This window comes from Nicotiana tabacum, chromosome 22, assembly GCF_000715075.1.
Source record: "Nicotiana tabacum cultivar K326 chromosome 22, ASM71507v2, whole genome shotgun sequence".
Classification (NCBI taxonomy): Eukaryota; Viridiplantae; Streptophyta; class Magnoliopsida; order Solanales; family Solanaceae; genus Nicotiana; species Nicotiana tabacum.
Window position 1 is genome coordinate 110,814,474 of NC_134101.1, and position 13,155 is coordinate 110,827,628.

The window sequence follows — 13,155 nt, forward strand, 5'->3', positions numbered from 1 at the left end:
CAACGAGATACATGAAATGAGATCAGGTTGCACGCCTGCAACAAGATGTGAAATGAAAGTGAATTCTGCATTTGTTTTCCTTATCCCTGTTAGTAATTGGATTTTGGGTTCTTTATATTCTGTTGTTACCTGTTATTCCTGAAAGCATGTTTTCCCCCTCCCATCTTTAGCTGTAATTATCTGCTTTTATTTTTCCACTGTATATGATTTAACTACACAAGTTTATTTAGTAGTTTGGTCCTAGCCTCGTCACTATTTCGCCGAGGTTAGGCTAGGCACTTACCAACACATGGGGTCGGTTGTGCTGATACTACACTCTGCACTGTGTGCAGATACTAGTACCGGAGCATTTAGACTGTAGTGAGGTTGCTGCCTTCAGTCCAACAGGCGACTCGAGGTAGTCCTGCAGACGTCCGCGGGCCTTGGAGTCACCTCCTATCTTTCCTCTTTCTGTTTTTACTTAGTCAGAGACAGACTTATGTATTTCATTCAGACTTTGTTTGTAGTGTTCTTAGACTATCTGTGAAGCTGTGACTCCAGTTCTGGGTAGTATTGTACTTCAAATTATGTAGCAGCGTTCATTTGGACTATTAAGACTCGGCTTCCGCATTTTCCGCTTGTCTAATCTTATTCCATTGTTTAACTACTTAGTATTTTACATTGTTTAATATGTTTAAATAAAATGGGAGATAAATTCATAATATTCGGCTTGCCTAGCTTCCACGAGTAGGCGCCATCACGACTCACCACATTTCATTCTTGTGGCAGTCTCCTATTCTTCCGAGAGGTTAGCTGAGATCTATATCCGGGAAATTGTTCGCCTTCATGGTGTGCCTGTGTCTATCATTTTAGATCGAGGTACGCAGTTTACCTCACATTTTTTGAGGGCAGTTCAGCGAGAGTTGGGCACACAGGTTGAGTTCAACACAACGTTTCATCCTCAAATGGACGGGCAGTCCGAGTGGACCATTCAGATTTTGGAAGATATGCTCCGAGCTTGTGTTATTGACTTTGGAGGCTCGTGGAATCAGTTTTTGCCTGTAGCGGAGTTTGCCTACAACAACAGCTACCAGTCGAGTATCCAAATGGCTCCTTATGAGGCTTTGTATGGTAGGTGGTGTCGGTCACTGGTTGGATGGTTGAGCCGGGAGAGGCTCAGTTGTTGGGTACAGATCTAGTACAGGATGCCTTGGACAAGGTCAGAATTATTCAGGATAGGCTTCGTATAGCTTAGTCCAGGCAAGAGAGTTATGCCGATCGTAAGGTTCGTGATTTGGCTTTCATGGTCGGTGAGCGGGTATTGCTTCGAGTGTCTCCTATGAAGGGCGTGATGAGATTTGGGAAGAAGGGCAAGCTTAGCCCTAGGTTCATTGGCCCGTTTGAGATTCTTGATCGAGTGGGAGAGGTGACTTACAGACTTGTGTTGCCGCTGAGCTTATCAGCCGTGCATCTAGTGTTTCATGTGTCCATGCTTTGGAAGTATCACAGCGATCCATCCCACGTGTTAGATTTCAGCACTATCCAGTTGGACAAGGACTTGTCTTACGAGGAAGAGCCGGTAGCTATTCTAGACCGGCAAGTTCGTCAGTTGAGATCGAAGAGTTTTCCTTCTATTCGTGTTCAGTGGAGAGGTCAGCCTACTGAGGCATCGACTTGGGAGTCCGAGTCCTATATAGGGAGCTGTTATCCCTATCTTTTCCCCGGCACAGGTACTTCCTTCTTCTGTCCATTCGAGGACGAACAGTTGTTTTAGAGGTGGAGGATGTGATGACCCATAAGGCCATCACTTATTTTGAAAGAAAATTCTGCGTTCTGAGGCCTTAAAAACATTTTTCTGCATCACCTCGATTTGCGTGCGCAGTCTGGGCACGAAACCGAAAAGCCAATATGTGAAAAATCTGTGAAAATTATGAATTTTGCCTATGAAATGAATTTAAGTTGACTTCGGTCAACATTTTGGATAAACGGACTCGAACCCGTGATTTGACGGCACTGGATGGTCTGTGAAAAAATATGGGACTTGGGCGTATGTCCGAAATCGAATTCCGAGGTCCCAAGCCAGAGAAATGAATTTTTATAGAAAATTATTTTCTGGAATATTTATGAGTTTTTGGAAATAAAATGTGTTTAAAACATGATGGTATCGGGCCTGTGTTTTGGTTCCGGAGCTCGGTACAAGTCTTATGTATGATTTGAGTTGAACCTGTGAAATTTAGTAAGAATTGGACTTGAAATTATATGAATCGGACCTTATTTGAGAAAATTGGAAAATTTGATTTTCTTAAGAAACTTTCATGATTTTGATGCTAAATTCATAGTTGTTGATGTTATTGGAGAGATTTGAATGCACGAGCAAGTCCATATGATATTTTTAGGCTGGTGTGCATGTTTTGTTTGAAGTCCCGAGGGCTCGGATGAGTTTCGGGTAGGTTCCGGGATGTTTTAGGTTTAAAACACAGCTGTTGCAGGTCCAGAGATGTTGCAGATCTCTGAACCCGCCAGTTCTGACCGCATTGATTTTGTGCTGATCGCGGAGGGGCCTTTGCGGCCGCACTCCTTTTTGTGCGGTCCGCGGTGAAGAATAATTTCACTGGTCTAACTACGAAAGCCTATATCTTTTGATCTACAAGGAATTTTGAGATGATTGAAAACTAAAGTTGTAGCTCTTCGTGTCTAGTTTCCAGAAAGATAAAGAAATTATAATTTGGACATATGTAGAGAAAGTTATGGCCACAATACTAAATCATGTCATTGCAGTCAACATTGTGAGCTCCGCGGCCACACTTCTTTTTGTGCGGTCCGCATAGGGGGTCTGAGAGGGGTATATTTAAACGGGATTTTCAGTTATTTTTTATTTTTCAAAACCCCAAAAATATAAGAGGCGATTTTTCAAACAACCTTTCTTCTCCAAAATATTAGTAAGTGATTTATAACTCATTTTCTTTATTCCTTAACTTCTTTTTATAGGGTTTTCATGGTGGAATTGGGGAATTTTGGATAAAACCTAAGAATATTGAAATTTGGAGATTCAGACCTCAAATTGAGGTTGGATTCAAAAACCAATTATATATCCGGGCTCGGGGGTGAATGGGTAATTGAGTTTTGGTTCGAACCTCGGGTTTGACCATGTGGGCCCGGGAGCGATTTTTGACTTTTAGGTAAAACTTTAGAAAACTTATTTTCATGCATTAGAATTGATTCATTTAGCATTTATTGACGTAATTAAGTAACTAGTGGCTAGATACGAGCGAATTGGTGGTGGAATCAAGAGGTAAAGCGATAGTTGAGACTTGAATTGTGTTCGTGACATCGAGGTAAGTGCTTGGTCTAACCTTAGATTGAGGGATTAGGAGTCGTGTCTTATTTGCTACGTGGTAACTGTGGAGTACGATGTATAGGCATGACGACGAGTATCTTTACGTCAGTGTCAAGCATTCCCGTGAGTCTTGTATTGTAATTGTTATGACACGTTGTGGTTTATTGCGCTTCATATGAGGATTATCATTGTTGTTCCCTTGTCGGGATGTTATTATCATTATTATTTCCTTGCCGGGATGTTATTGTCATATTGTTGTTCCCTTACCGGGATGTTTGTTTTGATATTATTGTTTTCTTGCCGGGATGTTGTTGAAATATTATTTTTCCCTTGCCAGGATGTTATATTGCTCTTGTTCCCTTGCCGGGATTCTTTTGTGATTGTTGTTGATTTGTAGATGGGATCGGGTGGCACGCCGCCATGGAAGATATATGAAATGGGAGCGAGTTACACGCCTGCAACAAGATCTATGAAATAGGAACGGGTTGTAAGCCTGCAACAAGATATATGAAATGGGAGCGGGTTGCACGACTTCAACGAGATATATGAAACGGGAGCGGGTTGCACACCTGCAATGAGATATATGAAATGGGAGCGGGTTGCACGCCTGCAACAAGATATATGAAATGTGATCGGGTTGCACGCCTGCAACGAGAAACATGAAATGGGATCGGGTTGCACGCCTGCAACGAGATACATGAAATGGGATCTGGTTGCACGCCTGCAACGAGATACATGAAATAGGATCTGGTTGCACGCCTGCAACGAGATACATGAAATGGGATCGGGTTGCACACCTACAACAAGATGTGAAATGAAAGTGAATTCTGCATTTGTTTTCCTTATCCTTGTTAGTAATTGGATTTTGGGTTCTTTATATTCCTCTTGATATTCTGTTATTATCTGTTATTTCCCGAAATATGTTTTCTTCCTCCCATCTTTAACTGTAATTATCTGCTTTTATTTTTCCGCTGTATATGATTTAACTGCACAGGTTTATTTGGTAGTCTGGTCCTAGCCTCGTCACTACTTCGTAGAGGTTAGGCTAGGCACTTACCAGCACATGAGGTCGGTTGTGCTAATACTACACTCTGCACTATGTGCAGATACTGGTACCAGAGCATTTGGACCACAGTAAGGTTGCTGCCTTCAGTCCAACAGGCGACCTGAGGTAGTTCTGCAGACGTCCGCGGGCTTTGGCGTCACCCCCTATCTTCCCTCTTTCTGTTTTACTTATTCAGAGACAGACTTATGTATTTCATTCAGACTTTGTTTGTAGTGTTTTTAGACTGTCTGTGAAGTTGTGACTCCAGTTCTGGGTAGTATTGTATTTCAAATTATATAGCAACATTCGGTTGGAATATTAAGTTTCAGCTTCCACATTTTCCGCTTGTTTAATCTTATTTCGTTGTTTAACTACTTAGTATTTTACATTGTTTAATATGTTTAAATAAAATGGGAGATAAATTCGCAATATTCAACTTGCCTAGCTTCCACGAGTAGGTGCCATCACGACTTCCGATGGTGGAAAATCCGGGTCATGACAGTTTGTTTCAAATTCTACCGCCAACGTTAAAGGTATTTTGCCGCCTTCAGTTTTATTTTTTCTCCTAATTTGTTTTTAACTCAATTCTAATTAGTTGTGCTCCTTTGTTTTGCATTCTTTTGTCTCGCTCCTTTGTTCTGCTTTCTTAATGTTTTTTACCTTCTTCTGTTTTATTTATTAAATTTATTTTTATGCATAATGTTTGATAAATTTAATATTCAAATAATTGAGGGCATTTTAGTAAACTTATCAGTTACAATACAATATGATACAGTCAAACCAAACAACAGAATATTATTTAACAATAACAAACAATACAATCTATCCAAACTTTGTATATATAAAACGATATAATACGATACAATACAATATAATACAATACAATACAATATAAAACAATACAACACAATACGATACAATACAATATAATACATTATAAAACAATGGGAACAATGATCCAAACAGAATGTTAGTATATATGTATGAGTTAAACCCTGAAAACCCTAGCTCTGCTTCTTCCTTCATACTTCAACAACTTAGAGTCGATCTCACTTTGTAAATAATTCTATTTTTTTTTTTGGCAGTGTAGAGTCACTATGCCACATTTTTTTTTTTTTTTTTTTTAACCAGGCACAGTATTCAGATCCTGACAAATTCTTCTATCTTTTTTAGTAGTCTTTCAAATCTTAATAAGTTTAGATTTTTTAATTTTTGGGAAAAAAGTAATTAAAAATAATAGAGGGCTTCCACTGATGGCATGAAATCCTTGAGACCCGAATTCTCTATTTTGATGACAATTACAAACATTCTTATACGATGACTTTCAGTAACGATTTGCTTTTCTTTTATTTTTTGTTACTTCTTTTCTAATCTTAACCTTTTGTGTTTTGGGTATTGTTAAAAATACCCAAAGAAGAGGATTGAGATGATTATCGCACTGGGGCCTGAGCAGTTTAATAAACTGTATCTTTTGATGGACAATGCAGCCTTGCAAGCTATGTCTGGTCACTTTTCCATAATAGATAACAAGTTTTTATTTTGCGAAAAACATTATTTTCATATGTATTATTTCAACAAATATATTTTTCTAATGTAATGGTTATTAAATAAATCTCCATTTGGTTCAGATATCCAGTTGAGGATATTACTATTATATTTTTCTTAATGTAGAAATCTTTTTGCATTTGAAAATCTTGAATAGACACGATTTTATTCACTTTGAATTGGTGCCAATAAAAGTTTTGGACTAAAATCATTCACTACTTAAAATTGCCACAGATTGCTGAAAACAATGCAACTTCTGGACTGAAATACAAACCAAAATTTATGAGGCTCGAATAAATCAATGCAATAAATAAATTTTAAAGTTAGACATTCCTTCCCAATAAAAGAAACCTAAAATGCATACCCAAAATTGCTGCAACTTCCTTGCTGATTAGTGCACATTATATTTTAAGTATGGATTTTTACCTAGCTATATTATAATAGAAACCTATTTATTATCTTTATTTAAATTTCTTATTAATTACTTTATATACCTATATTTACTAGTTTTATACAAAACCATAAAAAGGAGGAAATTGAATATACCTTAAATATTGGGTATCAACATAATCCCCTACATTTAAGATACTCTTCCTTTTTTTTCAAGGAAAACTATATCTGTCTTTGTACTTACCCAAAATCATCACAATAAGAAACCCACTGAACCCTAATATCATCACCTCTCTTTGTACTTACACATAGTAAGAAACACATTGATACCCATAATCTTTCTAACCCAAAAATCTCGCTTACTCACTCCTCTTCCACTGTTATCCCCCCAAAATTGCAGATTCTTTCATTTTCCAAAACTGTTGATATATGATTTCTCTCTTTAATCGTCCAAACTCTCTTTCTTATTTATATAATACAGAAGAAATTCGAAGATTTGCTCTACAATCAAGTTGTGAGTAAGCTTCACTCTACATTAAAGTTGGTTTTAGGTTGAATTTCATAATGAAACTCGAGAAAGATGAAGTTTCGGAATTGTATTACGATTGTATGATAAAGATATTATAATTGTATCTTTAATATATCAATACCTAAGACAATTCTGATACAATACTAATACTATTAAAATACAATATTGTATTATAATTTAAGTTTAGAGTTGGTTTTAGGTTGATGTTTTAAATTGAAACTTGAAAAAGATAAAGATCAAAGTTGTATCATAATTTAGAATTGTATCACAATTTGTACCTAAAACAATACATGATACAATACTAATACAAGTATAATACGATATTGTATCAGTTTAAGTTTAGAGTCGATTTTAAGTTGTATCATAATTGTGTAAGAATTCTTTCATGATTGTATCAAATTTGTATTTGAATTATGAGCAGTTGTGAGATCGTGACGAATTTCACAGTTTGTATCCCAAATATATGATAATTATATATATTAATTTATTAGTATTATATTAGATGTCATTTTGGATATTAATGTACCATTTACAAGTTATATACAATTGTGATACAAGTATGATACAATTATGTTTTATATATTGATGTATCTGATACAATTTAAATACAATTACGATACATTTATCATACAATTCCTGAATATTTCTTTATTTTCAGTGTTGTCTGGTCTCCCAGCAAAAGAACGATGCAATTGATGATTTAATAATATAAAATTATCAGCAATGGTGGGAAGAGAGAAGATGGAGATTCTGGGTGTAGATTACGGAATTTTGTTGTAAAAAAGGGGAGAGAGAAGAGGAGAGGAAAAAACAAAGAAAGGATATAATTGAATCTCTTAATTGAAGGCATTAGTAATAGGGTGAAAGCCTTTTAAGGAGCAATCTACACAATTTGTAAGAAAAATCTAGATACTTATTAAAAACTACAAAACATAGAGAACATTGGTAAATAAGTTTCTAATATATTATAATTAGGTAAAAGTCCCTTTTAAGTAGGGGTGACAATTTGAGCCCAAACTTATCCAACCCGCCCAATCCGTCCAGAGACTAATGGGTTGGGTTATAAATATTTTAGCTCATGAGCCTATATTTTCAATTTTCTGTTTTATTATTTTTCTGCACCACGCACCCACCCTACCCCCTCCCCCGCTAACCCCCAATTTTTTTTTATTTTTTTTTGTATTTTGTATTTTTATTTTTTTTGTTTTTCTGCACCGCCCACCCACCCCTACCCCCTCCTACCTCCCTCCCCCCCAAACCCCCTAAAAATTATTTTTTACTATTTTTTTTTGCATTTTCAATTTCCTATTTTTTTCATTTTTCTGCACCACCCACCCACCCAACCCCCCACTCCTCACCCGCAAAATATTTTTCAACTTACACATTTTATATACTAATTTGTTATTTAAGAATATATATATATTGTATTTTTAGTTTTCTATTTTCTGTTTTTTCGTTTTTTCGCACCACCCACCCATCCCACTTACCCCCCATGAGCAAACCCCCTCAAATGTTTTTTTTACTTTTTTTTTTGTATTTTTAATTTTCTGTTTTTTTTTTGTTTTTCTGCACCACCCACCCACCCCAACTTTTCCATCCCTACGCGCAAAATATTTTTCAACCTACACATTTTAAATAATAATTTGTTATTCAAGAAAATATATTTTGATTCTCAAAATACTAATAGTATTTATTTACCTTTTATACATAGGTGTATAAAAGGTAAAAGGCTTTGTTTATGCACGATGATCATGGTTCTAAAATATGGGTCAAGTTGGGTGGATTGAGATATGATCCATTGTTTAGCCTATCTTGACCCAGCCCATCTTAGCCCAAATACACTTTGAATTAGGTTGGGCAATGACCAATTTATTGACCTAACCTATTTTGACCCGCCCAAATTTATTCTAACCCGCCCATTTGCCACCCCTAATTTTAAGCTAATAACAAAATGTGTCTAAAAGAAAATTACAAATAATGTGGTTTGGACTTATCTTACTAATCCTAGTGACGGTGAAGTAAATAACTTTCAACACGCATTGAAACAATAAGAAAAGATAGAAATGAAAATTCTATGAATCTCAAAGTTTATACTCTATGATGATATTGATTAAGTAACAAAGTTTCTAGAGATGAATTGCTATTAAGACCTCCCCCATACTTGATTAAAGAAAAATTTCAACCCAAAATTCACATAGTCGTGATTATACCTAATCCAATCCACTAGGTAAGCCAAACAACAGTTAAACAATTCTAATGATAATAACAAGAAATTAATAAGTAAAATACCTAAATTTTCATACAATAACCCAATGATTAGTAGTACAAGTCATGAGCCACTAAGATTAAATTAAACAAAACTAGTATGAAAATAAATACATATGTCTAGAATAAACATGAACAAAATTTGAATCTAAAACTACCAAGGACAAGTGGTAGTTATATGCGAAAAATAAGTACATCTTCAATGCACCGTCATCCACAACATCTTAGCTCCAGAATATGCATGCAAGGTGCATAAATATAATATAAGTACAATCGACCATATGTACTCAACAAGAATCATAACTAACCTTGGCGAGTTAATAGTGGCAATAATTATAAATGATATATGCTAATCACATATACAGTACATAAATCTAACAAGTACATAACAATAATATGACGAAGTCACGAGTCACAGATAAAACCACCTTGGTACACACAATAACTTAACGTACTCTTCTCAATAAACAATCTAGCATATAAAGAAGATATTCAAATAAATCAGGTAAACAACCAAAGAAATTGCAAGTAAAGATGAAATGCAATAACTAAATATCAATACGTTGCAGTGCGCAATCCGATCCAAATAGAAATCACAATACGGCTTTAAGGCCTATATCAGAATATTAATAACCAAACCAAACCAAACTACTGATCAGCCTTCAAGGCCCACATCGACCAGAAACCTTTCAGTTTTCTCACAATCCACGTGTACACCATCAAGAAGACATATGAGAGTGTGATCCTAGGGAAATGAATCCATATCCATAAGCTGCACGGCGTAATCACGTGCAATCCGCCTAGCGTGGTCAGAAGCTTAATATCCCAATTCTCCTGGTATGGTCACAGGTTCAATATCAGGATCCGCTCGGCGTGGTCACAGGCTTAATATCACAATCTGCCCGGCGTGGTCACATGCTCAATATCAAAATTCGTCCGGCATGGTCACAGACTCAATATCACAATCCCCCGGCGTGGTCATATGCTCAATATCACAATCCGATCGGCATGGTCATAAGATCAATATCTCAATACGCCTGGAGTTCTCACATGCTCAATATCACAATCTGCCCTATGTGGTCACAAGTTACAATTCCAATTCATATCACACAGAAAGCAAATATACAAGAATATATGTACATGATCAATGAACATCAAATTTCATACTTCTGGACTGGTATAAGTGACATGCTAAAGTGTAGGCATGTGCATAATGTGCTATCATAGCTCAAATCAGGTAATTACATCACGAAAATCGCAATTATCAGGTTCAATCAGGGGATTAACCTCTATGTAACCTCAAACATGACTCAAATAGCTTACAACATGGGTACAGATATAAGAACCATCACAGCATGAAGCTTAGCAATCAATCATAGGCATATCATAGCATAAACACTACTCCGAACATAAAAAATACGCCGTGCACGGACATGGGTTCAACCCCACAGATGTTCACCACCCATAGCACGTAGCTATCACAAAGAACTTAGGCAACTAGTGCCTCAAACAAGTTTAGATAAGATACTTACCTCCAACAATCCAAACTGATACTCTAAAAGTCCCATCCCGTACGAATCGACCTACAAATGGCTCAAAACTAGCCAAAAGCAACTCAAAAACATCAAATAATGCCATAGTGAACAAACCAAAATGATCAAGTTCGAATCTCTAATCAAATACTCAAAGTCAACCAAAAAAACCAACCCAGACCCGTACTCTGGAACCCGATAAAACTCAAACATTCTGACAACCCATTTGAATATGTGTCCAACCATACTAGTTTCATCCAAATCCGATCCCAAATCGATGTTCAAAACCCAATTATTCACTTTAGAAATGTTTTGACAAAAACTGTCACGCCCCAAACCTGGGGAGGTGTGGCTGGCACCCGGTGCCGTGCTGGCCTGAGTGAATGTAACGACCCGACCGGTCATTTAGAGCATTTTCACTTCGCTCGGTAGTTTGGGGGCACAGGTAGCTCTGTATGATATATTAGGCCTTATGTGCAAAATTTGAATTCATTCCGAGTTGATTTGATATGTTTCGGTGCGAGTTTTTGAAGTTGAAAGTTCATTAAGTTTGATTTAAGTGTGTTTCGTTGTTTCGATATTGTTATACGTGATTTAAGGCCTCGAGTAGGTTTGTATTTGTCACAACCCGGATTTTCCACCATCGGGAGTCGTGATGGCACCTACTCGTGAAAGTTAGGAAAGCCGAGTATTATAGATTCATTAAACCTTTTTACTTAACCTTTTTAACAATTCAATATAACATGTGATCAACAGCGGAAATATTATAATAAACAGATAAGCGGAAGACGAAACTAATAGTTTAACCATACACTAGTGCAGAATCCAACATACAACTCTACCCAGAATTTGGTGTCACAATGTCACGGACTATCTACGAATACTGCAAACAGTGGTCTGAAAGATAAATACAAAGTTGTCTCTGAAATACATAAAAGAAACAGAATGGAAAAATAGAAGGAGACGCCAAGGCTTGCGAACGCCTGCAGGACTACCTCGGATCTCCGCCACTGGACTGAAGGCAGTAACCTCACTATGGTCCAAATGCTGCAGCACTAGGATCTGCGCACAGTGTAGAGTGTAGTATCAGCACAACCGAACCCATGTGCTGGTAAGTGCCTAGCCTAACCTCGGCGAAGTAGTGATGAGGCTAGGACATGACTACCAAATAAACATGTGCAGTTAAATCATATACAACGGGAAATAAAGGCAGAAAATTTATAGTTAAGGATAGGAGAGGGGGAAACATGCTGCAGGGAATGTCAGGTAACAACAGAAATTCAGTAAAGAAACATACGGAACACCAAAATTCAACTATAAGCAGAATAAGGAAATCAATGACAAGTGCACGGCATCACCCTTCGTGCTTTTACTCTCGTTCTCACCATAAAATCAATATATCGGCACGACATTACCCTTCGTGCTTTTACCTCACATAATCATGGCACAAAATTATCCTTCGTGCATTATCACACATATCATGGCACGATATTGTACATCGTGCGACACAATATCACCCTTCGTGCTTTTACCTCACAATATTGGCACGACATCACCCTTCGTGCATTAACACTCTCAAAATCATGCACGACATCACCCTTCGTGCTTTACACTCTTCCTCACCCAAGCAACAATCACAAAGCAATTTGGGCAAGGGAATCAATAATATCACAATAAAAGCCCGGCAAGGGAACAATAGCATAGCAACAATATCCCGGCATGAAAAACAATATCATGAGTAATAACATCCCGACAAGGGAGATAATATCAAAAGCAATAATATCCCGACAAGGGAGACAATATCATAAACCTCTTCTCTTTTCCACAATTACTTCACAACTCAATTCTCAACTTGAGCCAACGCTCTACAATATTCAATTACCAATAATACTTCCACAAGCCTTGTTTAATAATAGAATTCATCATATTTGCATGAACAATACGAACCGGAGTCACATTAACCATAATATAAGACTCACATGCATGCTTGACACCGGCGTATAGATACTCGTCACCACACCTATACGTCGTACTCAACAGTTAACACATAGCAAATAAGACACAACTCCTAATACCTCAAGCTAAGGCTAGATCAAACACTTACCTCAATGCCACAAACACAATTCAAGCCTCAACTACCGCTTTACCTCTTGTTTCCTCCACCAATTTGCTTGTATCTAGCCACAATTTACTTTTCGATATCAATAAATGCTAAACGAATCAATTCGAATGCATGTAAATAGGTTTTCTAAAGATTTTCCCAAAAAGTCAAAAATTGACCCTAGGCCCACATGGTCAAAACCCGAGGTTCAAACCAAACCCCGATCACCCATTCACCCACGAACTCGAATATATAATTTGTTTTGAAATTGGACCTCAAATCGAGGTCCAAATCCCCAAAATCTAAAAATCCTAAGTTCTACCCAAAACATCCAATTTCCCCTATGAAAACCCTTGATTTTGAATTGAAATCATGTAAAAAGATGTGATATATTGAAGAAAATGAGTTAGAAATGACTTACAATTGATTTGG

General features: G+C 36.9%; 2 non-coding genes across 2 annotated transcripts; both read left to right on the plus strand.

Annotated features, from left to right (window-relative positions):
• The first annotated feature begins 5,607 nt into the window (after nucleotides 1-5,607).
• Nucleotides 5,608-5,683, plus strand: LOC142176892 (small nucleolar RNA R66). Its single transcript, XR_012705696.1, has one exon. It is a non-coding gene; the product is annotated as a small nucleolar RNA R66 (small nucleolar RNA).
• Nucleotides 5,684-5,783: 100 nt separating this feature from the next.
• On the plus strand, nucleotides 5,784-5,870 carry LOC142176916 (small nucleolar RNA snoR118). The gene has a single exon (XR_012705719.1). It is a non-coding gene; the product is annotated as a small nucleolar RNA snoR118 (small nucleolar RNA).
• The last annotated feature ends 7,285 nt before the right edge of the window (nucleotides 5,871-13,155 follow it).